Source organism: Daphnia pulicaria, chromosome 6 (genome assembly GCF_021234035.1).
Source record: "Daphnia pulicaria isolate SC F1-1A chromosome 6, SC_F0-13Bv2, whole genome shotgun sequence".
Lineage (NCBI taxonomy): Eukaryota > Metazoa > Arthropoda > Branchiopoda > Diplostraca > Daphniidae > Daphnia > Daphnia pulicaria.
In genome coordinates, this window is record NC_060918.1 from 4,021,240 (window position 1) to 4,048,173 (window position 26,934).

General features: G+C 37.9%; 3 long non-coding RNA genes across 3 annotated transcripts; 1 reads left to right on the forward strand and 2 right to left on the reverse strand.

Annotated features, from left to right (window-relative positions):
• Positions 1-11,621: 11,621 nt before the first annotated feature.
• On the reverse strand, positions 11,622-12,770 carry LOC124342512. The gene is made up of 3 exons (XR_006918894.1): positions 12,138-12,770; positions 11,865-11,970; positions 11,622-11,659 (listed from the first exon to the last, which is right to left on the reverse strand). It is a non-coding gene; the product is annotated as an uncharacterized LOC124342512 (long non-coding RNA).
• Positions 12,771-13,271: 501 nt separating this feature from the next.
• On the reverse strand, positions 13,272-14,411 carry LOC124342490. The gene is made up of 5 exons (XR_006918867.1): positions 14,320-14,411; positions 14,209-14,254; positions 13,980-14,102; positions 13,808-13,899; positions 13,272-13,737 (listed from the first exon to the last, which is right to left on the reverse strand). It is a non-coding gene; the product is annotated as an uncharacterized LOC124342490 (long non-coding RNA).
• LOC124342505 lies at positions 14,069-14,417 on the forward strand. Its single transcript, XR_006918887.1, has 3 exons — positions 14,069-14,160; positions 14,217-14,266; positions 14,326-14,417. It is a non-coding gene; the product is annotated as an uncharacterized LOC124342505 (long non-coding RNA).
• The last annotated feature ends 12,517 nt before the right edge of the window (positions 14,418-26,934 follow it).

A 26,934-nucleotide genomic window follows, 5' to 3' on the forward strand; every position in this document is an offset into this window, starting at 1 on the left:
CCAGAGGAAAGAGAACTCCGTGCCACTCCTTTGTCCCCTCTTAGTTTCTTCCTTCGTCTCTTCTTTCCATTCTTCCCTTGGGGCAGGAAATGGCGATATTTTTGGTAAACATGGTAGGGACGTTTAAAGTAAAGAACCGCCCACAATAGATGGCGTGGGGTCCGTTTCGAAATGTGAGAGAGCTTATTTGAACTTTAAATCATAATTACTCGCGCTTATAGGTTTGTTTATACAAAGAAAAAACGCCATCAAATCAGCGTTAAAAATTGGTAAAAAAAAATTTAAACTGCCTGAAATTCCTGGTTTAAAACATTTCCCCATCATCTCTATGCAAAATCTATTGAGCAATCGTAACAATTTAAATAAAATTCAAACAAAAAATTTTTTTTAATTAATTAAATTAATTAAAACAGAACAGCCTTCAGAGAATCATTCCTATCTTACATTGAAAGAAACGGTTACATTAACAGCAAATTATACGACGCTTATTTTTTTGCATTATGGTTCATTTTACCGCCCTTTATTTGTAATTCCAATATCGTAGAATATTCCCGGCGATGCGATGCGTAGAACGTTCCCTGAATTAACCAACTATTATGAATCTCAAATCTCCCCTTAATCTACATTCAATCACGACCACTAGATGTCATTTTGTATGTTTATGTTTTGTTTTACATACCAGCTGATAGAGAGTTTAGGCGGAGGCAGGAAGATACAATAAGAAAAGAAAAGTCTGCCACTTCCTTTCGATTCACCATGCCGAGAGAGCTGCTTAGAGAGAGTTTTTAACTATCAAAGCACCCTTAAACTCAAAGCAAACCTCCAAACATCAAACAACTATCCCTTGCGAGAGTTGTTGGTGAAAATATGTATTGTTTAACTTTAATTTTATTTATAGGTGCTCTTTTGATTTGAATATTTATGAGGAACAATATTTATGAGGACATCAAAGATTTTTGTTTTGTTTTATTATTGGTTGCATTTTTGGTCTTTTGTAGCATTCGGTTGTCGCTGTCAGTTTTTTTTTATGTTTTTATTTTGTTGTTTGAGTCGGTCACATTCTCGTCGAAAGTGCCCAGCACCTTCAGGTAACACAGCAGTAGCCGAACACATGAAAAACAAAACTCTTCGGGTCTGGTTTAAGTACTGCATGCAATCCGATCCGCTCTGTCAGATTTCAAAGTCGCCTGACGATCCGATATTGTGTTTTGGAAGCTCGTTAATGTTCATCATCATAAATAACTATCTGGCATCTATTGCACACAGAAGGAAGACGCCGTTTTAAAAGAATCTCAGCTCAGCGCAGAGACGGACATTTTATTGAGCGATTCAACTTGACAGTCAACTTGATGGCGTTTTCCAACCCATTTTCACAGCGTGATTCTTTTCTTCGGTTATTCGCAATTTTTATACAAATTCTTGTTATTTTTTTTAAAGTATAGTGATTCACAATATCTCATTTTAAAAATACATTGGTAAGAACATGAATGGGTACTGGATAGGACATGGGGGCGGTTCAACTTGACAATGGCCGAGGATAAAATAGGGCACAACACAGTGTAATGAAAAACTTCTTCGTCTTCTTCTTCTTCTTCTTTGTTGTGTTTTTAAAAATTTTTTAACGAGCGAGGCTTTGTTGGTGTGTGTGTACATACAACAACATTCCGAAGGGGTCACACCAGAAGAGCTAATGTTTCACCACCCATTCTTCCTAATGGGGCGGATGTCTGCTGAGTCTCGGCCCACCTGGATCTCGGCCCACTTGGATCTCGGCCCACTTGGTTCTTTTCAGAGCCCCCCAAAAAGAGAAAGGCAACTGCCAAAAAGGCAACTGGCCTGACCAAAAAGGCAAATACCTTTTTGGGCTCACCTTTTTTAGATTTTCCTTTCTGACTACCAAGGAAAGAGGGAAGGAATTGAAGTATCAATCAGCATGTTCCGGATTCCCAATGAAATTGAATCGTTTAAATGGAATGGCTTCGGATTCATTAATCCTCAGTCCTCACAAAAAGCTGTAAAAAACAAAAAAAAATATTAATCAAAAGAATAAAATTTAAAATTAAAAAAAATTTACATTGACAAGAGTCGGCTGGTGGCTCTGGACAAATATCACTTGCAGTAGTTGTTGGTGGCGAAGAAGGTGGCGAAGAAGGTCCTACCAGAAGAGGAATAAATTACTTTGAATCCCCATGTTAAGGACATAAATCTGTTAACCAAAGAAGTGAGAGGAGTAAGACTCAGCTAAATGTTGCTGCCATTCAGGAAGATTTTCACAAAGTCAGAGCATTGATATCCCAAGAGGCTGATGAAATTTGCCATCTTCACTCACAACCAATTGATCGCGGTATTTGTAGTATGCTCACATTTTAAGGTCCTTGCAATTTCCAGATTGTAATCAGTAGATAGTGATTCTTTTAGTTAATAATTGACAACGCTATTTGATTAACGACGCCGAAATCAAATTTATATATTTTTCCGCTGCCTGGGTTGCTACTATATCGCGATGGAAACAATTAGGGGGTGACAACACTGTTTAGTCCCTGGGAACTTTTGAACTCCTCTAGATGTGGACAATATTCAAAAATGGATATGCTGTAATGTTTCAGTTTAGCATTTGTTTTTTTTCGATATTTGATGGACCACAGTTTTCATTTCTGGAATCTTTAGGCTTGGATCCAGCCGATTAATTCTCTCTGTGTGAAAAACATAAAGACGTTATTGTTTTTCTTTCGCGTTCATCGAGACGAAAACAAATGAAAAGAAGCAAAAAGAAGAGGAGAAAAGAACGATTTTTCGCTTGGGTGTTGAAATAAGAATTCGCCTTTTTGAAACAGTTCAAAGGGAAGGACGGATTGTCAGCGTTTCCTTATCTTTTCGAGCGAGTATCGAGTGATAAAAGTTCTGTCTTGTGTGCCAAATATTTGAACGTGCGCCGGGCCAAGATTGATTTCCTCCTCCCCCAAAGCAAAACAACCCGAAAAACCATATGAAACAAAAAAGGGAGAAAAGAGATCCGCCCTTGTCGGGAGGCCCATTCGACGAGTAACCGTAGACATGCCGGTCAGGGGATCACATCATTAGGAAAAAAGAGGAGTCCACAATTGAGGAAAAGAAAATTAGCTTCCGGAAATTAATATTTCAATAAGTTACAACAACAATCAAACAGAAACGCACTTTTCCGAGAAAAGAAACGAAAAAAAAAAAAATATTTAACTATTCTACGATTTACTTCCTTCCTTTCTTTCTCGATTTCTTCCATTATTTGTTTTTTTTTCGGCAATATGCATCCATTGCTGATGTCACTGACAACCGCTCCGCTACACCTTTCGCTTCATCGTCGCTTCCCTATTTAAAAATTTTTAGATAAGTTTCAAAATTTACAAGATTATTTAGACGGAAAAATGTACCTTAAATATTAGACGGTATTTCGCTGTCATTTTGCTTTGATTGACTTTCATAAGTGAATACCATTCACTTCGCTTTCTGAATATGTGAATACCATGACTTTCGCCATGGCACCAACGGGTGTGTAGAAACTGACGAAGAAATGTTTGATTAGTAATTTTTCAATTACAGATTTCATTTTTCCGATTTCCTTCCATTCCTTGGTTACCTGTGGAATAAATTTTTTAATTTACATTACTATTCGAATTCTTCAACGATTTGGACAGCAAAAATACTAAAAGAACTGTTATTTATGTCGACCAGGAGTCGCTCTTTTTACCGCGTTCAATTTTGGTTGACTTAAACGAAAGTCCAGTCATTGCAACGGCATACATTGAACTTACGATTGAGTCTGCCAAAACCGTCCAAGATTTGCTTCGTAACGACATTAGTGACACCGAAATCGAAGGTCAAGCTCATGAAGTATTAAAATTCTAATCACAGTTGGCCATGGTAAAAATAAAAATCAGAAATGTCGATTTCTTATTGTTTTCACGATTCATTGTAAATTCCATACAGATCACGGTTCCATGTGAGAATCGCTGAAATAGCAGACGAATGTACAATCCAATGTCATCGGCGGAGCTTCAAAAATGGACAAACAAAGTTAACACAACCAGTTCTACAGCAAAGGTATCAATCAAATCCCGATTTAATGGGATTTATAATCAAATTTCTTTTCTTTTAATTTTTTTATTTCTAAATATTAATTGGCTGGAATACCTCAACGACATTTATTTGGTGGCCAACATTACTCTTCCAGAGACGGAGCAACCGATTGTAGTCGAAACGTATTATTTGAAGCACATCGTCCAACTTCTCGATAACACGGCGACACGAGTGCTCGGTAAACGTTTTTGGTTGGTCGATAAAAAGTTCCCTCTTATTAAACCATTGACATTCACAGATAATAACATCCACTGGCGGATAGTCAATAATTTAGCAGCGTACACCAACCAACGGATGGCTGATTTTCAATTTGAATTCGCAAAAAGTACTAAAGGCGTTATGAAATCAGCTTTGAGGTTTATAAACTAAAATATTTTAAAACATTCAATTAGAGTGAGTAATGTTATTGGTTGAAAAATTTCAAGTAAATGCGTCGACGTCAAAAACGATCTCATGGGTTACGCCTTTGATTCATTTTACGTGCAAAATTTTTTCGATGTTGAATCCGTTGAAGAGGTTATTTTATGAATCTAACTATTTATCCACCTGAAAATCGCCTTCCGCCAACTCGATCAACACCTTGATCAACACGAAAAAATGAAAAGATTCGATTTTGTCCAATCGACGGTCACCCAAAAGGCAAAAAACAGAACAAACCTCGAAATAACCCACGGGATGGCAGAAAACAAAACAAAAAGAGGGCAAACGAGACAAGAGACAAAAAGCTTAACAGTTAATTGTGTTTTCTGTGTTTGTGTTTTCCGTTCTGAATTATATGTTGCGTATTTCGTATCTTCAGTGATTGTCAATTAACTACATCTGCTAAGAAGTTGGCGAAGAAGGTTCTGGTTGATTTTTAGGAGGTGGAGGAGGAGGTTTGTTGAAGTACGATTTGCGCAAATTGTTGAGGTCTTGTAAAAGTGGGACCACGATGAATTTAAACACGCCAAATGTTAGAAGGCCAGTAATGGCCTGAACCCACCTCTCCCCCTCTGCCTACAAGTTAATGACTTGGTTCATCAATTCTCCATCGGACATAATATCCGACTTTGGGTTTGCATTTCGGTTTCCCATCTGAAATTAAAAACAAAACTTAATTAAAATAAATAACCTAAAAATAAATAACCCTAAAATGTAGTCTTACGTTTAAAAAATTGAACAGAGCTGAGAGTGAAGACTGAAGAAAAAAGTTCATCACCGAAGTTCATCTGCTTCCTGTTTTAGTGCAAGCAAAAGCCAAAAGTTATTAGTAGTTATTTGTTATTTGGTGAGACTGCTATCAGCATACTGTTGGATAGTTTAAATCCTTAAATTGTTCTATTATAGTGAGCATTCTGAGAAATGAGTCCATTAACGCAAAAGTATGCATTTGTTTCTCTTGTCTAACCTGTGAACTACTCACGGCCACGGGTCTCATCCCGTTACCTTCGGTGGTTGAAACAAAGTTCAAAGAAATGTTTGAAACAACCGATGTGTTCAGAAATCCAGATCACATTGACACGTTGATGCACAGTGAGACATGAATTGGTTCCCCGGCCGCCGCTTTGGATTTCCTAATCCTCCTTACTAAAAAGAATTAATTGCTTCACGAAAATTGCTTTTTTAAAACTGCCATTTTGCCACTGACCAGAGGCTCAGAGATGCTAGACGTTAATAATGGTTTATTGTGGGATACTACATCTCTTACTTAAGATTGTTGAGTACAATAAGTAAATGTCTGAATTAAAAGTTGACCCTACTGGACAACAGGTTAATTTGGAGGGTTGGGGCAAAATTGACATAGAAACATATATTTCGCGGTTTAAGGTTTGAATAAGTCGTTTGGTTTGTCTTCTTCCGTTGGAAACCTTTACTCACATAGTAGCTAGTATCCGGATGGTTTCTAGGGCAAGATACACGGTGCTTCAGGTTGTGGATATCACCCTCTTCGTCTGAAGGCAGGGGTGGAAGAGTGTCAGCATTATGCACACTCTGAAGATAGCCATCGTCCAGGGGAGGAAAGCGGGATGCCATCTTCTTCCAGCCCTCCCTGAAGATTTAATCCCGTTTGAGGTGGAAGAAGAATGACGTCAATCACGCCTGTAAAATCACCTTAGTTTTCTGGGGTTGGATCGGTTGGAATCTTATTTGGGTTTCAGCAGCAGGCCTTTCCGTCTCTACATCGAAGGATATTGGATCACTACTGCCAAATGGTCGGTAAAAGGAGCAGTTCATTGTTACTTACTTATTTGGTGGTTGCCGTGATCATGCTATATTTTTTCTTTGTAATAGTAAGCCGTTGACCTTCATGAGTCAGCTGCAACGCTTTTTTTACAGTGGTCCAGTGATGCATAGTTTTTTTTTTTAAATTTCCATTAACGCTTTGCCATCTTCAGAAGACAATGCCACACCTACCAGAATAGGAATAAATTACTTTGAATCCCCATGTTAAGGACAGAAATCTGTTAACCAAAGAAGTGAGAGGAGTAAGACTCAGCTACATGTTGCTGCCATTCAGGAAGATTTTCACAAAGTCAGAGCATTGATATCCCAAGAGGCTGATGAAAATTGCCATCTTCACTCACAACCAATTGATCGCGGCATTTGTAGTATGCTCACATTTTAAGGTCCTTGCCATTGCCCAGATTGTAATCAGTAGATAGTGATTCTTTTAGTTAATAATTGACAACGCTATTTGATTAACGACGCCGAAATCAAATTGTTATATTTTTCCGCTGCTTTGGTTGCTACTATATCGCGATGGAAACAATTAGGGGTTGACATAACTATTAAACCAATTTGGTAGCACCTATTGTGTGTTGAACTGTTGCGTTGTAGGCTGATAACTTAAGATTTCATTGCTCCAGCCTCGTTTTTTGGTGAGACATACTGTTGTCGGATATTGAAACCAGAGGTTTGTGATAACTAAGGACAGTCACCAGCTTGCCAATAAGGAAATATTGACATCCCTACAGCAAGGCAAAGTGCCCTTCGTTACCATCGCTTGACATGTAGGTAATAAATCAAAACTATGCTATGTTTTCATAAACATTTCTCTTAGATAGCTGTGAAAAATCCAACAATTCTACATTCGTTTTAAAAGTGTTTCTTTTTTCCTATTGCTAACCTTATTCTTTGAAACAATGGTAGCCATCATTTATTGAATATCAGTTGCTTCGGCTGCATATATATGTTAAGCATAGAACTTATGCAGGTTCCTCATTATGTTTGGATGCAGGGGTTAGTTGTTTTCCACGAACACAGAAAAAAAAATTACCCAACCAGTTATATGTGGCACAAGGTAAGTGACGAGATCTACACACATTGTCTTTGTTTTGATTAGTTTTTTTTACTGAACGTTCAACTAATCTTATTTCTGAGACGTTTGAAGTGAATTTTTGCGTATTTTCCTAATAGAACCATTAGGGAAATGAAGCATCAACCAATGAAGAATAATAAAAAAAATTGCATTTTAATGTCAATAACAACCAATAACTGAGACACTTTAAGACAACACCAGCAACAAAGATTGCATGCCAACAACTCAATTTTATTTGATAACATTTATGTAAGGAGTAATGACAAGTCTCTGGTGGTTTATTGGTTTATTGGCGGCTGCACATGCACAAGCAATGAGAACTGTGAGGAAGAGTACAGTGGGAGAACTGAAAGGGAAAATAGAGAGGGAGAATAGAGAGTTGGTGGGCTGCTACTGGCGAAGGCGAAGGAAGTGAACAGAGGAGGCCGCGGGGGTGGTCGATGACTGGCGGCTGACTGCTGGCTGTGACTGGTAGCGACCAGCGACTGGGGCTGGACTGGGACTGGGACTGTCTCCAAGATGTTGTGGCTGCTGGGTTTTATATAATGGTTGTGTCGCTTGTAATTTGGAGATGGCTCCAAATTACATGTAGATTGAAGAAGGGAAAGGTACCCCGAAAGGTTTTACAGAAGGGCAATACAATATAAATCCTGTAATAATAATAATAATAATAATAATATACATAGTGTATAGTCAGGGTGAGCTATTGGGCTGACTCGACAGAGTCGCGGTTGGTTTAGATAACTAAATATATATTGGAGAATATGCTGAGGATGCAAAAGGAGGAAAAGCGATGTGAGGGGGAAAGATCAATACTTGGTAAAATGCATTACATTTTACACCTTTCATTAGCTAGCTGAAACAGATCCGGGTGAGGTTAACTGGGTGAGAAGTTAAACTATGCAATCCCTTTAGAATAACCTTTAGAGATGTTACAAGGGAATCTGCAGTTGGCAAGTTTTCTAAACTAAAAAAATGCAGGCCAATAGAAATTAAATAATGTTAACAACATTTCCATAAAAGCAACTTAACTGAAAATTCTACAACAGACAATCAAAGAGATCTACTCTCTACTCATGAACTAACTGATAGTTAGAATACTTTCATTGTTCTGAGATTTTTTTGGCGAAACGTTTATTAGCTGGTACAAGTAGCAAGAGGCGGCATTTTAGCAAATGTGAAGCAGTTTCAAGTAATATTATCAGATTAAATCTTCTAGTAAAAATTACAGACTATATCACCTGTAAAATCTACATTAATTAATACAGTTATGATTTACATTCGATAATCTAAAAGAATCCAAGTAGGAATTAACATTTATGATTATGATTATGATTATAACATTTATATGACGAAATGCTCTAAACTGCTGTGTGCATAGGATCAATAACGAAGCCTGACACAATTGGAAATTCATTTTCAAGAACGGGCTTAAGTCAGTTTGATCTTTTAAGTGTCGTCGGCAGAACACTGGCAGATACGTCAAAATAACAGATATCGTTCTCTTTTGAGTGTTTAAGTGCTCGATTTGATATGCTAAATGTTCTATTAACCATGTCTCGCTTTTGAATACAACGATCGCATAACCAATATAACCCTTATAACCGGAATGACTCTTGGTACGTTTCAAATATGCTCTCGTCAAAACGTCTGCTAAAATGCAGCGCAGTGATGCAGTAAAACAGCGCCCATTAAAGCTAACAATGTCACAATTTGAGGGCGACAAACGACATAATTCAAGGTCAAGCTGAAGTCAAGTAGAAAGCTAGAACCAACATCGGGTTTCTCCCACCTAACATAGAATCCAATAACAAATACAGAAGTGGCAATAAGCATATTTTCAGATGTACCTGTTGGATGAAAGGAATGTATTCGTCCAAGAAGTGATTGTAGCAGCATTTTTATCTTTTTTTTTGTTTTCCCACGTCGATATTGACATATATTTCGTAATGTGCGTGGAATGCCAGCTCCATCAACAATTTCTTCTTCATTGGCGAATTCATCTCGAAGTATATCCTTTTCTCTCTAACGCTTTAAAAGTAAAAGACTTTGACAAAATACAATGAATCTATAAAAAATTACCAAATGAGTTTTACAATTGGTTTATTCGAGAATATAAAGCCCAGTTTTTCTAGTAGAAACAGGTAAGGGGTTTTCAACTTTTTTCCTGTAGCTACTTGTCGTGAAATATTATTAAAATACTGTCTACTCTGATGAAAAAATTGTCGCCAATAACAATAATTTGTGACTGAATCATATCCTTTTCCACCACTAACACTCTTTCTTCCTTTATAGAAAACTAACAAAACATAGAATTACAAATACATAAAAAAAAATAATATCTCGAACTTTTGAAGAAATAAGGAAACAAATTATTGGGTTTTAATATTTCCTCTAGACAATTCTTTATTATTAGTACTTGAAAGAAGATGAAGCAATAGTTCAAATACGTTGTATGATAAGTCAAGTATTCCTAATCAACAAAATATACAAATAAGTAAATTTTACAACTGAATTCCTCATTGGCAAGTCTGGCTGGTGTTTTTAGATTTTTAGCCTTACCAGAATCCAGCTTCCTGCCAGCTAACTACAAATTCTTTAATTCCATTCCAGTTGTTATTGAAATCCCACATCGATTTTTCTGTTGTGAATGGAAATTCTTCTTCGACTTAACCTTTACTTTTAACCCAAATTTATGTTCGGATCAATTGAAATCAGCAGACGAATAATTTTATAGGCGATGAAAATTACTACACAATTCCCTCCAATTATGACCTTGATAGATACATTTTGTTAAAGATGGTTCTTTCAGTCAAAAATTGGTGTATTATACAAGAATTTGTTTAAAAAAACACATCCTCCAGGGTGTCTACGTTGTGGAACATAAGAATGAAAGCTAAAAGCTTACCACAGCAACAATCAGTGGATCGAGAAATTCTTGTGGAACTTGGTTTATCGAGCTGTCCAACATACGGCTTTTCATCTAACATAATTCACTGCCCGGATCACTATGAAGAGGTAGGTTCTATTCTTAATTAATACACAATTAAAGTTTCCAATACACCCTAAAATCAGCTAACTCAAGTGCATGATGCCATGATCTCATTTTTGTCTGACCAGATGATAGATATTGACCAAACAACAAAACAATTGTACAAGATCTACAGAATGAGAATTCCAGACCCAACTTTGAATGAAGATTACAGGAGGAAGATGGATGTCTTAAGTTCGATTCAATCAAGATTGATTGATGTGGAGGAAATCGTACCACAAATGTAAACGGAAAGCTAAGCTAAGAGCTTTAGAATTTTGGCCAAAATATAAGAAATTGCACCATTTTTACAAACCCTCACACTTAATAGCACGAACAGTAGCAAATACACTGATGAATATATACACAAAAGAGAGAAATACACATGATTTTGCCAAAAAAAATTCATACTTGAGTTAAAAGCTGTTTCACATACAGAATCTGTTCAAAGTATTCGACTAAACTGATTTGAACCTGCCTTAAAGGTATCTCTGGAATGCTGTTGTTGGCCCTAATGAAGTATTTTAGCTGGCCCATGTTCAAAGATTTTTGGAAAAACGGGGAATCAAGAAAAACCCTCAGTCTGAAGATGTTGAGAGAGAAGCCGAGAAGAACCTCCTAACGACGTCCCTAGGACGTCAGTGTGGTATGTGGGCATGCTGTTGAGTTGCTGAATACGCAGACTCCGAGGATGCATCTGGAAAACCTAGCTGCCAGCGAAAAAAAAGGCAAAGGACGCGGTCGCAAAGCCAAGTGCCAAAGCCAAGCGCAAAGCCAGGTACCTCAAGATCGAAACCAAGAAAGTGGCATTTGAAAATTTTCAAGTTTCCGAATTTCATTCATTAATCGCGAACGTTCTGTAGTCTGCACTTCTGTAGTTCTGTTCTGTATTTCGTTTCCGTTCCGTTTCCGTGAGAAGATTGTCTGTAAGTTTTTGATATTATCATGGATCGTTTACCATCGCATTAAATTGACTCGACAACAAACCCAATATAGGTGAGTTTGGACTTTTACACTGAGACTCTTGAGAGTCTTGCTCATTGACTTGACATAAGAACTTTTTTGAACTTCGAAATAATGTTTTTTTTATATGTCTCAGCTCTCAGGTGGTTTGTCAGGTCTGTCATCGCATCTCATCAAACTGATTCAACAACACTTGGACTTGGCATAGGAGAAGGGGGTCTTCGTGAATCGGGATAGAAAGAGATGCTGTTTATCTAAATAAAAAATTAAAACTGGGTTACAAAAAATATTTACAGAAACAACAACTGAAAAGTTGAAAATGAGAGGGTAGCAAAACCTAATTGTTAATAAACATGAGAATTCAAGGTTTCCATGTAAATCAATGCATTTGTGCAAGTTATGCATCATTATACAATATCTATCAGGTCACAGGTTAATTAAAGTATTGGAAATCATTACCCAAGAAGTGACAGTGAGATTCCTAATGAGTGATGATAGGTAAATGTATCAGAAAAAAAAAATCTTGCATTTCTCGTTGTTATGATGGATGGCTCTGGCCTCAAATCTGCAAAAAAGAAAACGTTACATAGTGCAAACAAACTGCCATGCATCGACAGGGCAATACATGAAAAATGCAGTCAGGAACTGACATTTTAACAAATTTGGAACAGGATTTCTCTCCTATTTAAGCCCCTATAATCATTCAATTTGCATTCTTTGTTTTAATTATACCTGCCAAACAGCATGGAGTGTGTATTAAGCCATTCTATCAAGAGACGCGACCACCAGAGTTGACACGACGACCACATTTTTGGCTAATTTTATTGGCTGGGCTATTTTCAGTGTTAGCCACGTTTCCAGAATAAATTGATCTTTTCGTTTTTTTTGTAATCTTATGTTGATTTCGGGTGGCTGCTCTTTTTCGAATTTTGCACAAACAAAAAAGCAGACGACACTAATCTTCTAATTAGTGATTAGTCATGATTCATCAGATATCGATAGAAATTAAAAATCGACCATATTCCGTCTAAACATATTCTATTAAAAAAATACCGCACGTGGGTATCTCTGCGTTAAATACAATCCCAGTAATAATAAAGAACATCATCATCTCAAGTGTAGGAAAAAAATGAAATAAATCCTGCGTTGATTTATGACAAAAGGTACTACCCCATCGTAAAAGAAATGCACGAGGAGATAGCGCTGTACAAACAAAGGTTGATGAGTCGTTAATCAAGAATGTCAAAGGGAATTTCGAGGGTGTTGAAGGACATCGTTCAAACAATCTCGAGTTGTTCGGAAAATCTTCTTTTTCCATCAGTCATAATAGTTGAAAATCGTAATTCAAAGCTCAAGAACTTTTTCTTTTCAATACGACTTCTACAACCCGCGTTTACCGATTACCGCACCAATCAGCCATTCAGCCATCATTGAAACTAGAATGGTGAAATGGCAACGGTGTAACATCATCGCATCATTTTTTTCGCAGTTTCAGCAGCCTCAAACAATTTGTAAAAGTAAGTTAATAAATTACTCTTAATTAAGGTTATTTAAGCTTCTACTTTAAGAACTTTTGTTAAAGTAGAACTTCTTGTTTTCCTTAATTTCAGATGGGAAACACCCAGGCAAAGTCAACCGACAATGAGATCAATCAGATCATCAATTTGTTGGGCCATGAGGAGAAGTATCGCCAAACCATCATGGGCCTACTTACTTTTGGTGTTTTTAAGTACATAGTGTTCCCGTTCCTCAAAGATCTTAACGATCAAAGGAAAGAATATTTGAGAAAAAAGAACACTGCTCGTGATGCTCCAAATCAAACTTCATTACCTACTGATCCGGTTCCGGTTCCAGAGTCTCCTATGAGTGCTCCAGAGCCTCCTAATACTGCTGTCAGTTGGAACAAGTAATTTTTTTTTTATTTTCAATTCTTTTCATTTATTAATTTTTTGTTTTTACAGAAGGAATGAAAATGTGGACATGTTGGTGGATCAAGAAGCGAAACATTTAAAAAATTTCAAATCTAATTCCTTTGATTTTAATTCCCAGATCAACTATTAATGCTTACCTGCAAATAAGAAAACACAATTGCACCAACTCATGTACTATTGTTAAGTGCATATTGTTCATTTATTTAAAGTCATCTATGTTTAAGTTAATAGCAGTAAAAGGAAAAAAATGCAAATTATTTGCCAGTTGTCATATGCCAAAATAGCTTTTCAGGAAAATTTACCAATGTGCAGCAGTCATAAAACAAAACCTGGAACAATTTTTGTCAACAAGATTTCTCTTCAGTCTGCTCGTAAAATTTCATAGTTGTTATTAGGATGTTCTGGGCAAGAGAATCTTTATTAGTAAACACTAAAAAATCCTTTAAAATAATGATAAATACAAAAAATTACCTTGTCTTTATTGTTGATTGTTGAAAATCCAACATTACTTTTCAACATTGTCCATTTGTAAAAATAACAATGACCCATTTCTAACCGTACACCTAGATGATAAATCATGATTATTTCACAGGATTTCAATTAAATTATTACATAAGAAACTTGAAAACAAAAAACTTATTACATTTCCATTACGCAACGACGAATAAAAAATCGCCGGGAATCGGTGTTTGAGATCTAGCAGAAGTCAGGCTGATGATTGAAAGTAAAACGTTTCCCAAGTTTTTTTACGATTTCGAGAAATAATCTAACGAACAAATAATTGGATTAATGATGACGGAAGTGTATACTTTTGAGTGCCCAAGGTAATATAAGAAAAATTTACCTTAGAAGGAAGTCTAAAACAAAATTACCTGTTTAGTTGCAGACAAATGTATTCTTCAATCTACAGAAGATGTCCTGATTGCCCCGGTAAAACAGATATAATCAATAATAATATTGACTAAATTATTAAGCATGTTTACCTTTAGAAGAGGATCAAGATGATGAAGATGCTTTATCAGAGAGCTTTGATACAGAAGGTTTTTACTCCTCTGACGATAATGAAAGTGTAAACTTGGATGATAGTGAACTGGAATCTGGTTTATTCCTGTCACTGAAAGCATACTGCATATGGTTAGTTACCTTATAAATATTTTCAATAATGTTCCTTTGATTCTTCCTTCCTTCCTTCCTTCGTTCGTCATTTACATCAAAGAATTCACAAAGCTTCATATACTGTTGCGTGTTTGCTGTATAGATCGGATGTAAGACCTTCTGCATTGAGACGTTTGTGAAAACTGCTGCTGGTATTTAATTTCCTAATTTGAAATATTACATCGTCCTCATAAAAGCGAATGATTGTCTCTTCTTAACTCATTTCCATCAAGAATGTCCCTTCTAGAATTCCAGTTACGCAATCGTTTTTTTCAAGATTTTGCTGTCCAATTGTTGATTTTTTTTTTCTCTGTTTGAGACAATTTTATGCATCTTCCAAGAACGAATATCCTTAAAAAGACAGCATGGGCAAAATCCAATAAAAAATTATTTAAAAGGAAATTCGATCTCTTTGCTGGGCGCGCGAGTTTCCCTCCTTCCGTCTACATATCAGATCTCTAATTCTAATTTTAAATGAAATTTAAGGTTAAATTTAAGATTGACGCCTGTGAATAGAGAATACCTCCTCGACTGCAGACCAGTAGCTGAATGTAGTCTTTTGAGACCGAGACTCCTGACAGTGTTGCTCATTGACTTGACGAAAGAACTAGTTAGTATGTTTTCAAGATTTTTAAATGAAGTATTTCAAATGAATCAGGTTATTGCGTAAAGATTGCGGTCACCTACTCCTAAAGCAGGTTCTTCACGTGACGATTAGTGCAATTTGCTATCTTCAACTCCCATGAAAAGGAATGAGACAGACACGTCCACGGCTCCAGAGTCTGTTGAGGACACTGAAGATAATGATAGTGAGGTCAGTGGCCAAACCTGTCATATTTCTTCAACTTCAAGATCATCAAACATTTCCAAAGGAAGAGGTTCACAGAAAAGAAGTCCCACATGGAAATTTGTTTATACCAATGGCAAAGGAAAAGAATTGCAGACCATGTGCAATATCAACACAATTGCTATAATGGCAACGAAGAAAAATGCAATTGGCAAAATGGAGGCAGGGACACAACAAATATAAGGCTCCATTTAAGCAACTACCATCCTCAGCGATTTGAAGAATTACAATCAGAAAAAACAAAACTCTCTGACGAGCCGTTCAAATCATCGTGCAACTCTGTTGCAGGTTTCTTTAAGTCCCAGTCATCCAGCGTTGTTGTACACAGAAGAAATCCTCTTCTGCATAACAGCAAAGCGTACCACACATTGAAGTTAAATCTTACAAGAATGTCTGCACATCTTTCATTTAAGTATGGTGGAAGCACCTGAATTGGAAATTGTTATGTATTTGGCATCTGAAAGATACCCTCTCGGCATGGGATATTGGATCGAAAGAGGGACTTTGCTTTACTTGGTGAGTCTCCCTGCCCAACCCTCTATCGGCTGGTATAAAAAATAAAAATATATCATGCCATCTAGTGGTCGTGATTGAATGTAGGTTAAGGGGTAAGTCCGGGAAATTTGAAATTTATACGACTGGTTAATTCAAGGGGTGTTCTGCACATCGAGTAGCCGGGAATATTCCACGATATTGTTATTACCAATAAATGGCGGTAGACCTTCAGTACTCCTGAAGGGATAAAGCGAACTATAATGTGAAAAAAGATTGTGTCGTATAATTGGCTGTTAATTTAACCGTTTCTTTCTATTATATAGGGGAAGGATTATAGGGGAGAGTAGTAGGGGTTGGCACCAATTTTTTTATTTTCTCTCCCATTTCTATCCATCAATACCTTTTTCATATATTTTGGTCTTAAAAAAGGAGCAAAAATTATTTGATCTTGAACATATTTTTTGAAAATTTTATAAGTTACAATTCCAGCGTTATTAAAGTTATGAAACGGAAACAAAAAATGACGAAACATGCCCCTACAACGGGGCTCTTTGTCTTTCCTTGTAATTCTAATGGGGAACAGAAAAGAAAGATACTGGGGTTGATCTGAAATCTCGATTTTGATGAAATAAATCATAATAACAACGATTTATTTTTTCAGGGTGGTTGTTATATCATTGCCTGGGTTAGTTTTTAATATCCATAAGTAATTTGAGCTAATTTTTCTCAGCAATGGCATTTTCCATAAGCCAACTAGCCCTACGGTGAAAGGCAGAAATAGTCCCAACAAGGTCGTCTACACAATAATATATTTTAAGCCAATATAATTTATTTGTCTGTTTACGCCTTTAAATACAGTCGATAGAGGATAAAATTCTCTATTTCACTAGTATTTTTAAATATGTTTATCATTATTCTAAAGGGAATTATCTGGAAAAGCTTTTCAAAAAATCTTACATTAGAAAAGTCAAAAAGTGTTTTTACTTTTTATCTTCAGAACGGCTAGTCACATATTCTTGAAATTTCCAATATTAGTGCGCATGATAATGATGCACACATGGTCAAAAGCTAAATTTTTTAAATTAAATACATAGCTAAATAATTAGAAAAGAGCGACCTGCCCCGAGGCCTTTTAGCCCCACTCTCCCCTATTAAAGCTGGTATGTTATTTAAAACCGAATGTTTCATTAATTTAAAATTTATTAATTTATATTTTATTTTAATATTATTTATTTATTTAAAATTTTACGTTTGCTCAATAGTTTTCGCATAAAAATCAGGGGTAAATTATGGGAATATTTTTGTAACCAGGAGGTGTTGGTTTTGGACTTTTTGGCGTCAGGACCAAATTCTTCTGCCATTGATGAAGGGAGGGCATTAGCCGCTAGGTGGTCTGCCGAAATGTGTCATGGCGGCTTTTCCGTTTCCGTGTCCCATCTTTTTATCTCTGGCTATAGTCGTCTGCTCAGTTGGTTGCCAGGTCGCCAGGTGTACTTTTACAACATTTCTGTTTGAAATTGTAATATATTTGTACATTCTATTTTTATGTTCTATTATAAATCTCTTAAATTAATATTAGAATGAATTTTTACGTGGATTCAAATTTGAATGAAACGCATGTGCTGAGTGCTGACATTCAACGCCATCTAACGACGTTTCTTTTTATTTTGAAGATTTTAAATTTTATTCTTATTTTGAAAAAGTTTTCTCATGGTTCGTATTTTTGCATTTTATTTCTTTTCTTTTTTTACGGGGAATGGGGCTTTTTTTTCTTTATTTTACCACAATTGTTTATTGTTCGAGAGTAAATTAGCTCTGCAAACTTGTCTCCAACTTTGGCGCTTAACAATATGAGAGAGAGCACGAAATGAGAGGAAACCCAAAGTCATGTTGACGTTTGAATGTTGTGTATAAAATTTGAATTACTTTTGTTTTTCCCTTTTGTATAGTTTTTCCTTTAAGTTAATATGTGTACTTTTGTGTAGAGTGTCTGTCGAACTGTAGTAATAGAGAACGAACTATGTGGACATCTCGTGAAAGACATGTCATATATGTTGTGTTGCATCCTAAACCGTTAAATTTTTCTACCGAGTTGATTTGATTTAGTCGAGAATAGTCTTTAAAACATACAATATTTTTTTAAATTTATCTGTGCTCCTAAATTTCACCCGAACTTTAAAAACAAAAATTGGCTATTAAATCAAACGAGTTCAAGAAAAGTGGTAAAATAAGCCATTAGAATCAAATGAATGCCAACTTAAGGCCGAAAATGAGCGTCACGTCCGGCGTGAAGGGCTGCTCTGTCGTTCAACGATCATTTATAAAATGTTAAAAGCCGGTGTGCTCTCTCTCTACCTCACCGTGTTTTGTTATGAAAGGGAGGATGTGAATGCAGAATAGAAAAACGGAAGCTGTAACGGAAATGCCGTCACGTCGTCTATTGGAGATGCCGACAACCGTTGGGTTGTTGGTTGTTCATCGTTCGCTGTTCCCCCCCATTCAAGTTGAGAGAGGGGGGTTACTTGCAGCGTGTGCTCTATACCAGCAGTTGGGCGGAAATCGGTTAGATTCAATGGATCTATAAAAAGAAATCAGGGGAAGGGGGGACCCGGAAAAGGGTGGGGTGGGGGGCGGGGGTGTTCCACCAGTCGCCAACACAATGTGTAACGAGCAATTGGGATAGGAGATACCGGTCGTCACACGTGCCACTGCACGTGTGGAGATGGCACGAGGCTTACTACTCTCTCCCCCTTTTTCCTCTTGATTCGATCGGATATTAAAATCAACCCCCTGCGCATGTATAGATATAGGAGTAAACCGAGTCTGAGTGATACTCCACCTAACGTGGGAAAGTCCGTTAGAGAAACACACACAGCACATTGATTATTCAAATAGGCCACCTCCGAGTTCAGGTTTGCCTTGACGTCATTCATTGGCTATTTATCGTGGGAGATGATCGTGCACGTTTAGCCACGCTGATCACCATCATCGCTAGGCGAAACGTGCAATCACGATATCCCATCAAAATATACAACACAACACTGTGCGTGATGAGATATACACGCTCGTTTGATCAACACACACAGCCGGCCGACGTCTATTGATACGGTACGGTCTCAAGCCCATCGTAAACTATTATATACCCACAGTCTGTGGGACTCTAGTATACATCCATGCAGCGTTGGTCGTAATAGAATTTAATAAAACAAATAAATTGGTATAAGAAAGAAACTATCAGGTTCTCGGGTGAGACCACCAAGTCGTTATTCAATATGTTCCTATTGCGCGCACATTTTTCTCTCTCTCTTTCTTCCTCATATCCTTTTGATTTGGAATGCTAACCGCATTTTCATTGGAAAGCGGATAACAGGTAAAACGATACCACTGGGAAGTATTTCCTTGGGTTTTCGGAGAGATCCCGACGACCGATAAGATAGATACAAGGGAGTAGTATAAGCTCGTCACGGCAAAATTAACCGCCACGACGAGAAATGTTTAGAAGATTTTATGAAATGCCAAGGATGAGAGAGGCCACGATCCTTAGATTTTGAATTCTCTGTTACAGTAGACATCCGGCTTTTTTATTCTATAGCTCTTCTGTGGACTAGACAATATATACACATTCAAGACGTCCGACGATGATATAATAATGGAATTCTATCTTATATAAATCGAGTTGGCAACCCATCACGAATTCGGGGTAGAAATTTGAAACGGCGATTTTTGAGCTATTGAAAATCTCCAAGAAAGAAAATAAAAGGGGAACAAACCGCGTGGCATGCCGAGCCGAGAGAGAAACCGTTGCATGTTGACTGGCCGTTAATGCTGCTGGGTCCAGGATCCATTTTTCCACCTGACCGCGTTATATAGTACCCACTCAATTTAGAGCCAGCATCAAAACTATAAAGGGCACATCATCAACATTCTTTCGGTCTCTGCTGGCGTTATATGGTGAAATAAATGCGTGGAACAATGACCGCTCCATCACGATCGGAAATTGGCAACCCAATGATTTATCGACGCTCGGGAAAATCCTCTCCCGAAGAAACGCCGTTGCGCCTTATTTTATTCTTTTCCTCCACACAACTGGCGAGTTGAGTGTTTGTGTGAGAGATGCGAAAGAAAGGAGTAGCAGCGCGGATACAAAAGGCCCGTCGTCTTTACGACCTTCCAGCGCGAGAGGAACCGTCCGGAGCTGGAGAGAGAAAATTTCTTTTTCCCACGCTATTTTGCCGACGACGCAGCACCATGGCAACTGCTTCCCATCAACAGACGATGAGATAATCCAAGGTCGTCAATCCCATTCAATAGACGACGACAATTGGACAGTCCCCGCCTTTTTTTTTTTAAATATAATTCAAGATCAGACCATTTTTTCTTTTCTTTCTTTGCTCGCCAAATGTTGTGCGATGTGACTTGTATCACCGTGAAATCGTCTGCTATAATATTTGACGTTGAGATTGTCTGTGCATATATTCTATCTATAAATAATGAGCCGTTTGCCGGGTCGCGTGCCTCTGCCGGGCGGGACCTGCGGGTCGTATCAATTTTTTCGACAAGATATTTTTTCGGTTTTTTTGTTTTTTTTTATTCATCGACTTCCCACGAGTTGGGATTGGCGCAAAATCCCAATTCCCACGGCGGACGCGAAACGAGGCAAAGTCACGTGACTCTGGCGGTGGTTGGTGGTGAGGGGGGGGGGGGGGATCATCCCTTTTTATCTTCCCAAGAGATGAGAGGGCTGGTCGTTTTGTACCGTCTATTTGATTTACAATCATGATTATTTGACCATTGCCTAATTGGACCTGTCGACACGGCCAGAGGGTTTCTTTTTTCTTCTTCTCATTTTCTTCTGAACAACCTCTCCATGAAAATGGATACATCGTCTATATTTCTTATATATCCCAAAGATTCTCCTTTAATCGATCCGTCAGTTATAATTTAAGTAATCGATAATATCTTCACGTCCCTTTTCTTTAAAAAAAAAATAAAATAAAAACTGTGAATATTTTTTTGAACTTTTTTTTAAGGTTAAAAAGAAAAAAGAAAGGGAAGAAAATGTTGTTGGTGCGTCGAGCCAAACGAATAGCGTGGGAAACGTCCGTTGAATCAAAGCGACATGGTTGCGGCACTCCAACAGCTTCGACCAACAGCCGCTAGATGTGTTGGCGTCGCTAGTCCTTTGTATAGAATAAGAAAAAAAGAAATGAGAGAAAAACGTTACTTTCTTCGGTGCGTAGAGCTACCGACTGACATACAATGAACAAAAAATCCCACGGCCCGTTGAATTGATCAAGGTCGGAAAAATCGGTCGGAATTTTCACGCGGGACGATCGTTTTTTTTATTCATGGCCGAGAGGAGAAGATGTTGAAAATCGTTGCCGATGCCACGGTGTTCATCATCATCCCCAGGAAGAAGAAGAAGAAAGATGGTGGCCAAAATGTCGGAAGAAACGACAAGTGGTTGCCTCACCAGAAAAAAAGGAGAACGACGACGGGCGTTTCGATGGAATGCAGTTGAGGCTAATGGCGGTGACCTTGACGGAAATTATTATCTTTTTTATCATGTCGCATTTCACGACTTATTGATGTATTCATACAGATGGCAATAATCGTCATCTCTTGTGCGCAACAAACACCTTTTAAATGAAAAAACACTTTTCCCCCCTCATCCCCCCCCCCCTAAAGAAATGCTTACGGTATGTTCAAAAATTTCTGGTTCAAAATGGCGGCCGAGGGCTTCCTTTTTTCTGGCCAGATGGAACGACGGGTTTTCTTCGAAAATATAAAGAAAAACATTCTCGTTTTTTTTCTCTTTTCTTCTTTAGTCGCCGTGTTGAGACTTCTCGGCAGTGCCTCCCCCCTCTCTTTTGGAACCTCTCGGCTCTTTTACAAAAAAATATTTTTTATTTTTATTTTTTAGAAAAAAATGTTTTCTCACACAGGCCGATATTTTCACAAGTTTTTATTCAACGGTTTTTTTTTTTTTGTTACATCAAAATTTTTGGTTGGTGTAAAAAATAAAATGTCAAATGATGTTGGCGAATCAAAAGTTTTTTTATTAATTTAAAAAAAAATGCGCCGAGGTGTTGTTGGCCCCCCCATCTCAATGTCTGACAAATGACAGACGAAACGCGGCCTCACAGCCAAGTTGTTTGTTTGACGCGGTCGGTCGGAAATGAACATGTTTTATATAGTCTCATATCCCCAAAAGTATTGAATGATGATGTGGCTATTTAAAGATTTCGAAGGGGGGAGAATAAATATCTTTCCCACCGGCTCTCTTGTTGTTGTTGTTGTTGTTGGGAAAGGAGAAAAAAAAATTTATTTTTTTAAAAGCGCGGCTGTATTTTTCACGACGTGGCGATATCAGATCCCGGCATGACTTACGAGTTTCCCACACTATCGTTTTCCCTCTCCCGTTTCTCTTTTCTCGAAAAAAAAGTATACACGCATTTTTTATTTGTTATTTTATATTTTCAATACGGACAATTTAACATCCCGAGACTTTCCAATCACGCAGCTTGTCGATTGACGAGTTGTCACTATTATTTATTAAAAAATCATTGATTCGCCAATCAACAATTTTCCAAAATTCAATTGGCCGCCGGTAGTTAAGAGTTTTTCAAAAGTAGGTTAACTATCTGGCGAGTCTGGGTTTATTTGTGATCAATTAGCATAGCCGTTCAACACAGTTTGTGAGCTATCTAGTGGAGTAGTGAGAGTAGTGAGGTTAAAAAGTTGGCAGTCGTTATCGATCCTCATTGTCAAACGTGTATACGACGAGGGGTGGCAAAACTCGGCCGATGGAGAGGGGAGAGAATACAAGAAGAGAAGAACGAGCGCTCGGCTCCTTTTTTTCTCTTATTCTTTTTTCTTTCCAAAACCCCAAACGGGGGATGATTTTTCGAGGGTAGGTGTGAACCCCCTAGACACATTTTTTCCACGGGTAGTAACGCCGCCGCCGTGTCTCTTTTGCGGGAACTCTCTCTCTCGTATAATACGCAACGTTCTACTAGTACTAGTACGCGGAGAGATGATGATGTGAGAACCGGAATTCCCAGTTCCATTTCCTGAGACTCTCCCGTCTACCCATTCCCAGGCGCACCAGCACACATCCACCAACGGAACTTGACGTCACCACACGTAGTCTAGTGTACATGCTATACCAAAACCTTGGCCTGAGATAAAAAAGGAGTTACTAATTAACCAAAAAGTCGAGATATCCTTCAGATTATTCTCTAGAGGGCTCACTGCTAATAAGGGCATCATCATTCATTGATTATCGACCCGTTAATAATCGAAACCACTCAACGGGTTAATATATATCTAACTCTATAACTATAGTACTGTAGTGCGAGATGTGTGCAAAGTCTCTCTATACATATTCCTTGTGACGGATGTGAACGTGGGAAACAGGATGGATCAAGCCAGTATAGTAGTAAGGGGGGGGGAAAGGCCTACAAAAAGGGCCCAGCACAAGAGAAGAAGAAGTGGTCATCATCATATACCCCGTCCACATACAACATGTACATACAAAGAAAGAAAGAAAATAAAACCCATCATTTTTCTCTGTTGGAAAAGAAAAAGTGGGAGGAGGGTGAGAGAGTGGAGGAATTTAAAAAAAAGTTTCCCCAAAAAATGGATATGTGTTGTGTGTGCTGTATGGATACATCTTTTCGGAGATGAGGGTGGTGGGAAGAAAACTTGTTAGCGCGCGGCTTTTTGACTCTATGGGACAGTTTTTCTCCGTGTTCACATGACCCCTTCGAACTTTCCCCAAAAAAACAGATAGACCTTCTCTACGTGTGTGTGTGTGTCACTCTCATCCATAGATATAACCACGACACTTGTCGCCAAAATCACTATAATAATTTTTAAAAAAGAATTCATTTTTTTGGCTGGGGTATTAGATATATGGACCAACCACCTGTGTGAATTCCGCCACCACCTGGTCCAGGAATATATTTTCCAAGAAAAATGATGGAGAGTAGAAAAGTAGAGAGACGTCCTTTGGGATGTCCCATCTTTGATTGGGTCAATCCCAGACAGGAAAAATTCTATTGGGAATCGATCGACAATCATATGTAGTCGGCTATATACTACACACGTGTGAAAAACTGGACGGACGATCCATGTTTGAGATATGTTGGAACCCAACACAACAGCGGATTAGGATTAGATCACGACGGCGAGAGCGTAGAACAAGAAAATCAAAGCAAAACACGTTAGTATACAGTTGGTTTAGCGGCTGACGGACGGCCACACACTGAAAAGGTGTGTCTCTTTATAAGTTGAACTAAAAGAAAAAGAAAGAAATGATGCGGTTTTTTCGAGCTGACACGTCCATTTTTTCACATGCGCCGAAAGAAGAAGAAGAAAAAAACAAAAATTTAAGAAAAAGACGCGCACACATATTTTATTTTTTCTCACACGTTTGATGTTCTCATTGTTGTGCTCGGCCGGAGAGCCACAAAAGGGAAGAAGAAGAAGAAGAAGAAGCTTAGACTACTTAACAAATAGAAGAATATACTAGGCTATATCTAAAGTTGCACCGCGTCATGAAAAGAAGCTGCGCCCCAAGACCTTATGGGCTCTGTGTAACTCTCAACTTTTTGGGGTTTGGTCTCCAAACTCTGAGAGAAGAGGAGGGGGGAGCTCCCGCAGATCTCACGCTCCGGAGTGCAGCAGCAGCAGCAAGTCACCCACAGTTTTCTTCGAGCGACCCCCTCCTTTTTTCACTTGCAAAGCTTCCATCCCCTCCCTTTTTTGGGCATCTCATCTTTTCTCTGCTACAAGAAGAAGAAGAAGAAGAAGGGAATATAAGGTCTTGAGCCCCCCTCTATTCTTTTCTTCTTCTTCTTCTTATTCTGGTATATAGTGTGTACATCACCGACACAGAGAGGGGGGGGGGGGGGAAAGATTTCTCAGCGACCCTCTCTGCTTCGAAACGGTTGATTATATTCTTTTGATTTGAAATGATCGTACTTGTGATTGTTCAGCCCAAAAGAAGAGAGGGGGAACCCACCAGCAAGGAGAGGAGAGGAGGGTTCTCTCTCTCTATCGTCGCACGGAGATGTATATTTGAGTTTGAATTTTTTTTTTCAGGGGGGCTGTTGGCATTTCTTTTGTCGCAGTTTGGTCAAGGAAATTTAAAAAAAAAATACACTTTTTTTTTTCGTCTTAAACCAGCAAGGGTTTTTGGGACAATAGACTCAACCTGTTGGTATATTTATTCTACAATCAGTTAAAATAACACTTCTTTGAGACGATCATTTCCGAGAAATTTAATTATTATATACATTTGTCATCCGGACGACAGCGGAAATCAAATATAAAAGTTGGGGAAGGTCGGCATTTTCGGTCTAGAGTTATTACCATAACTATATAGACGTAATCTTGGACGTAATGTAATAAAACAATAAGGCGCTGCGTTCGAACTCTACGAACTGTCGAGTGAGTGTGTCGCCCTCCATAATAAATAATCCAACTCTTGGGTCTACGCGCACTTGGAATTTTAGTCTTTTCTTTAAAAAAAAATAATTTCAAAAATTTCAACCCAATAATAAAATAAGGAGAAAAAAACTGTTCTTCCAGTAAAACGAGATAGAAAATGATATGATCAGCTAGAATAAAGGAATAAAATATGTGTACTGGAAATTGCTAACTGTAAAACCGATCGGGAATCTATAGGAACAGGATTCCTTTGCTCTTGACACAAATAAAAATGCAAATATCCGTCACAATTTCTTTTCGTGTCTTATTAACATTTCGATCACAAGGCCCGATATCCTCCCATCTCGTTTGAATTCTCCAATCGTCGTCGAGCACATTTCGCAAGAGCGCCCACTCAACATTTTATATATAATAACAAGAACCCAACCAAAAAAAACAAGCCTTGTGAATATAAAATAAGGGGGGGAATAACGAAAGGAACAGCAGCAGCAGTGTTTTCCAGTATTTTTATTTTATTTTATTTTATTTTATTTTTTTGTCATGGAAAATTTCCCAGCTGATAAGGAGAGTGGGGACGCTTGGCATCTGTGAGATTCTCCATAATGTTAATTGCCGCCCCGTCGACAAGCGGTCTCGTTAATCCCACACACAAGAAACAACACAAAAAAGAAAAACGGGTTCAGTCGTGAAAGAGAAAAAAAAAGCCGATGGAATAATAAATATACGAACGCGTAAAGCTATTTTCAATGGGACACCCAATCAAGTTGCTGGTCATCAAGAGTACTATGTATACCCCACCTTTTCGCCGGTTAGACCTATTTATAGAACTCTTTGGAACAAAAAAGGGCTTTATAGACACAAACAGCCCTATAATACTTGGGCGTATTATAATAAATAGGCTTATGCGGTAATAGTCTTTTGGGTTAAAAGACCATCAGGCGATTATTATTATATAAAAGTGCCGCTCATCTGTTAGACTACTATTTTCTGTAAAAATAGTATAACATCTATAAATTTTTAAACTCACGTTTAGCCATTTGTCGATCGGACAGATGAGTTATGTGGTATTAAGAGAGTCTGACACACAGCAAGAGTGTGTGAAGATCCTCTAATAGGATGTCGCGTCATCCATAAATCAAAATCCTCATTCTTTCCATGTATTTCTTATAGACACTACTACTATAGCTATATAGTCTGTTGTTCACGTTTTTTTAATGGTCTTGAAAACGGACGGACATGCCCTTCGCATAGTTAAACAAAAGGAAAATAAAATAAAGGATTATCAACAAACTTGCCGTCATCAAATAAACCGTGGGATATCAACACTAAATTCATTTTCTATATTGCATCTACTTGAAAAAAAGATAGAAAGAGAATATATACACATACAAAGTTCGGAAAGTTGGGTTTTATATTATGTACTATATTTGACTGTGTAGGTAGGGGGGTCTCCCCCTCTCGACAACCAAAAATAAACGAAAAAAGGAAAAAACAGTTGACGGTATCTCTACATATAAGAAGAGGAAAAATGGTCCGGGTAAAGGTCTAATTATAATGCGAAGAAGAAGAAGAAGAAGACAGTCCCTTATTCTTTCACTCACCACTGACCACCTGCTTGCTGTAGATATTCAGTGTGCCCACATCA